Raw genomic sequence first — 6,078 nt, 5'->3', positions numbered from 1 at the left:
TTGAGTTTAAACCAATGACTCATTTAACAATGTAATGAATAGTTTAGCAGACTTTCAAGGCATGTTCATGTGGTTAATGATGCATGTATCCTAATGACTCAAAGAATTATAAAAAGTTGGATGAATTAGAACTATTGCACGGAACGCTCACCCAAATGAGAACCTTCAACGGTGGGGCCTGTTAAACCCTTGTTCTCCCTTGTGGCGTGACGACACTGATTGCCTTTGCAGCATAACAAACGCTTGCTATGACACACACACACACACACACACACACACACACACACACACTATGAAACACAAAAGAGTATCTTACACCATAACTGGGACAGACAGGTGACTCAGATAATAAGTACAGGTAATTACAAATCACCTAGGCAAGTATTAAGCCCCAAGTAGTTTATATATATATATATATATATATATATATATATATATATATATATATATATATATATATATATATATATATATATATATATATATATATATATATATATATATATATTTTTTTTTTACACACACACACACACACACACACACACACACACGATACCGTACCCAAGGATGAGAGATAACCCTTGTTTTTCATCCTTGACCGTACCCACCTGCATTCTTGTCCCATTCACCCACTAACGGAAGGAACCGCTAAACCTGGAGATAAGAATTTGACCTAATGGAATCAGCCAAGCCTACCGGCAGGTGTTCACGGGTGCCGGCCAGATTCCTCCCTGGATAATTTCCTCCCTGAACATATTCCCCTCTGGACATTTTGCCCCGTTGACATGCCCTACCTACATTCATTCACTTCTCTTCCCTTGCCTCAGACGGTTGAACTGCTGTTCCAGAACTTAAACTATCACCTGCCAAGGTGATGCTACATTGTTATTGGGACGGTAGTTCAGATATTGATGTTAACAGTTTGTTAGAGCAGTGGTTCCTAACCCTGTTTACCTGTTTACTGACTTCAAGTTTGTGTTACCAACAACATCGAGTGGAAGCATAGCAGTATATGTTATAAAGAAATTGTGGTGAACCGTTGAAAGGAATCAACTGACTGAGTCAGCCACCGCTACCCGTGTCGGACACCTCAGAGCAAATTTGCCATTTCTTTTTTTTCATTTTTATATTTTTTTAAGACATTGTATTATAAATCTCAGTCTTAATTTTCTATAATTTACAGTTGAGTTAGTCTTGAATATATTGCTGTCCTGCGCCCTCAGGACGCCCGACAGCCGAATCGGTGAGACGTGGCTGTAATAAGCAGGGTGGTGGATAACGTGAGGCAATCAGGCCCAAGACGAGATATACAAAGACGAAAGAAAGCAAAGACTGTACTTTACGAAACTGGTCACTTTAATGAGCACTTCATGATATAGCACAGTATAAGGACGTAATATGTCACTCCGGCAATCACAGCCTCAGGCAGTTTTCTCATGACACGGCTCTGTCCATGCGGCTGCAGTAGCATAGAAAAAGCACAGGAAATGCACAATTTACAAAGGCGACAGAGAACAGAACCGCACTCTGGCCAGGCGGCAGAGCTGGGCAGGTTGCACGGCTGGAGAAAAACAACATTTCACCACTTGTCAACTCTTTAACGCACTTTTCTCAAACACCTCACAACTCTATTGACTACATTGTCCCGTACCTAATGACATGTTGCCAAGGGAACAAACATTCATACAGATATAACTCTTTTTACTCACAGACGATCATTTACACACTGTACTTGTCCCTTATCCACGTTTTCGGGGTCTTTGAATCAATGTATAGTGAAATTACATCTGTATGCATGGTACTGTTGTTTGATGGTTTTGTCGTTTTAGATGTAAGATTTGTAACTCGACTGTATTTGTTTTGTTTTATGAACTATTGTAAATTTTCGTGTGTTTAGTAATTTCTCTTGTATTTTACTATAACTGACTTTTTTTTTTGCGTAATAAATTGATTAAAACAAAATCTCTCTCTCTCTCTCTCTCTCTCTCTCTCTCTCTCTCTCTCTCTCTCTCTCTCTCTCTCTCTCTCTCTTACTTGAATACTAGAGCTCATCAAAAAGAAAGCGGAGACCAGTGACAGGAGGATATAAAACTCAATAAAAAATTTTTTTTCTGATGCCTACTCCCAAAGAACTGCCAAAGGGGATGGCCATGATGTGGTTCCCTGGGGCAGCACCTGATCACCTCACAAAGGGACTACTGGAAAGCTTATTTGGACTGTTGTGGTCACAGAAAGTCCAGACAGTGGGGATTATGTGTACAACCAGTGGTGTTTAATAGTGCCTTGTTTTAAAATATTTTTTGATAGATTTCATTTGAGAGCTGGATGTAAAATTTCAATGCATGCATCAAACAACCCCAAGTTGTAGTGAATCCATCCACATTTTATACTTTGTTACGCAGTTATTTGTCATTTTTACCGATGAGTACCCAAGTACTGCAAGTGTACCACAGGCAATCATTGTGCCTGCCTAATATATTGAATGTGCTATGTACTGATTAAAAGCTCATCTTTGGTGTTATGTAATGAAAACAGCTTTGTATTGATGGATAGTTAAGGAAAGATATGTTGGCAGGTTTTTCCATGCCAAAGGTCAGAGCAATTTTTCTTTTCTTTTTCTTTCTTTCTTTCTTTCTTTTTTTCTCCTGGAGCCAATTTGATATAAAATGTGTGAAATTGATGTTGAGTGTGGGATCTGACAACAAACCTGATCAAGCCAGCAGGTCATGTGTTTCCTTTTCCTAGTGTAGCTTTTTACTGGTTTCATGAGAGTTTGCCTATTTTCATGAGCTTTCTTACTTTCATGAGAGTTTTCCTACTTTCATGAGAGAGAGAGAGAGAGAGAGAGCATGCATCCTACAAATTACTGAACATATTTGTCATTACTGAATTTCCAGTCATCATCGTTATCTGAAACTCAACAGAGCTTTCATCAAAATGTACCGAGATCAGATGAACAACCATCACGACATAAACACGAAAAACTATGACGTGAAGCAAGAATAAACCCTACAATAATGCAGCTGAGTAGGGCGGGACATCGTCAGTGCCCCTATTCCTATTCCACTCACTTTTTTTTTTTTTTTATCCCCTTGCCAGTTCCTCTCATAAAAAAAAAAAAAAACCCTAATAATTGTAAATTCTTGACGCTTAAGATTCGGTGCAGCTGCCCAGTATCACTAAAATATATGAATAGAAACTAAACTAAGGATGAAATTTCCCGTGGTGTCCAATTATTATTATTATTATTATTATTATTATTATTATTAATTAATTAATTAATTAATATTTTCTTATTTATTCTTTATTTTTTTCATTTACCTATTTATTTATTTATTTATTTATTTTGCCAATAAGGAGACTGACGAACAAGACTCAGTATTTTTGTGCCAAACGGGTCTACATTTCAGATAAAAATGCGTCTTTATATGCAACGAAAAGGGAATGTACGAGTGAAAGATCTCGTCCCTGGGATTCGTTTCCGGGGAAAGGAAGCAAGATGAAGCAGAGGCTGTTTGTTTACCTATCTATTCTTAATATTATTGTAATTTCAAACAATGGTGTATAAGTGTGTAATACGTGTTCTCTTCTCGTATCTAATGATCAGAAAAGCTTCTTAATTGTTTCATTTGTGTTTATACGGACTTTACAATTTTTCTTGTGATGTTGTTGTTATTGTTGGAGAGAAGAAAATCGGAGGATGCCATGGGTGCGCCTCACCTTGCCTCACCTCTGCCTCAGGGATTCGAACATAGAGTAAAATAACAAATTAAATAAAAATAAGGGAAGCTGCAAGAAGCTGTCAGGCCCACAGGTGGCAATATATATATATATATATATATATATATATATATATATATATATATATATATATATATATATATATATATATATATATATATATATATATATATATATATATATATATATATATATATCCGACTATCATCAATAAATTTGTCTAGAAGGAAGAGGATGATCAAAGAAAAATAAATGAAAATATAGAAATAAATAAAGTAACAAATAAAATAGTAAAATAAAGAAATAAAATAAGAAGGAAAAGCAGGGCAGGTGAAACGAATAGATTTATGAATTTGTGGAGACACGTTTTTACTTCATGAAACCTACTTTTTATTTATCTTTGTTCATCATTGTCTATTACCCAATCAACCATACTCGTCCCGCCGCCACCAATGGGACAGGTTTTTGCGAATGGAAACTTGCAGAGTGGGAAAATTACTCTGTGTGTATGTGTGTGTGTGTGTGTTTGTGTGTGCGGCTCACATAGCGGGGAGCGGGGGTCTCGGTCAGGGTTATATGAAATGATTCTCCCGATTCACAGCACAGTACTCGGCAAGACGTCAGGTTACGAAGCAGCCACCTGAGGGTCACTCACTGCACTCTTCCTGAGCTGTTCTTCTCCACCAACACGCTTCAGACACACACAGGCGAGTTGAAGTCACTCATTTGATCTTCAATACTATTAGTTATTGTGCATCTTTTATGTGGTGATTGGCGCGCTTTGATACGAATCCGCGACTTGTGTTCGAATCCGCCGGCGGCAGAATTGAATGCCCCTCACCTCTGCTTCTTGCACGCTGCTCACGACCGATTGTTTTTGATGCGTCATGCGAAGCTGCTGAAGTCTGACTCAAGTTGCTAACGACCCATCAGAAATGTAAAGGAACGATGTACCAAAGAACCCTTTCCCAATCCTGTGATCGAGGTCGCCCAGCTCTCAATCTCCGATTCTGAGATCTTTTTCAACGTACATTCGTATTGCTAGTTTATTACACCGCGTGTAGCGACAGTCTGCTTCATATCTTCGGCACATATGGGGATTGGAGGAAAGTGGAATCAAAAGCATTTCGTCTTATCAGCTCCTCTCCTTTAACTGACTGTCTTCAGCCTCTCTCTCTCTCTCTCTCTTCGCCGCAAAGTTGCATCTCTTGTTCTCTTCTATCGTTATTTTCATGCTAACTTCTCTTCTGATCTTGCTAAATGCATGCCTTCCCACTTCCTGTATCCTCGCTGCACAAGAATTTCTAATTTCTCTCACCCCTATTCTCAATCTTTCATTTTTTTTCTGATAAACCAAGGAACTCTGCCTCCTGTATTTCTCCCAATCTGTGATTTGAACTCTTTTGAAAGTGAGGCTTTAAGACACTTCTCTAGTTTTGGACATATAATCCATTTAGGATCCATTTTTTAGTGACTGGCACCTCAGCGGACATTCCTTTTTTCTTTTACAATTTTGCAGTCCTTGGCCAGCGTCTCCCGACCTTAGAATACCTCTCTTAAATATGGATATCAGTATATCACAGTATACAACCAGTAATCAGATTACAGATGTACAATGGATAAAATTAATAGTGCACGGGATTGTAGTCGTGGCTAAAGGTACATGATTGTGGTATTATGTTCTTATGTCCTCTATCCTCACCTACAAGACATTTTTTCCTTACTTAATCAATAATACATTATATTTTATTTCCTCTCTAGTTATGAGTGGAAGGCGCGTGCTGATGTTGGCTGTGGTTGCAGCCGTGGCTGTGGCGCAGGTGACGGCTGATGCTACCACCGAGGACTATGGATGCACACACAACGATCAATGCGGCTCCAACTCTTGCTGTGTCGTGTCTGGTGATTACAACATGGAAACACACACACACACACACACACACACACACACACACACACACACACACACACACACACACACACACACACACACACACACACACACACACATATATATATATATATATATATATATATATATATATATATATATATATATATATATATATATATATATATATATATATATATATATATATATATATATATATATATATATATATATATATATATATATATTAGTTAAGTTCTATTTCCTCTTCGTTCTTCTCCACCAATCTTTCCCTTTCTTGAGGATCTGGCAGCAACGTAAAAGCTCTCAGGTAGAAGAAGCATCTTCCCAATGCATCCATCGCCTTGCTACAGCCATCACGTCTTGCTACAGTGCATCGTCCCATCTCTTTTTTCCAAGATCGAAATAACAACATGTCAGCGCAC

This window comes from Scylla paramamosain, chromosome 22, assembly GCF_035594125.1.
Source record: "Scylla paramamosain isolate STU-SP2022 chromosome 22, ASM3559412v1, whole genome shotgun sequence".
In the NCBI taxonomy this organism is placed as follows: Eukaryota; Metazoa; Arthropoda; class Malacostraca; order Decapoda; family Portunidae; genus Scylla; species Scylla paramamosain.
Note: the sequence above shows the minus strand (reverse complement) of the source record.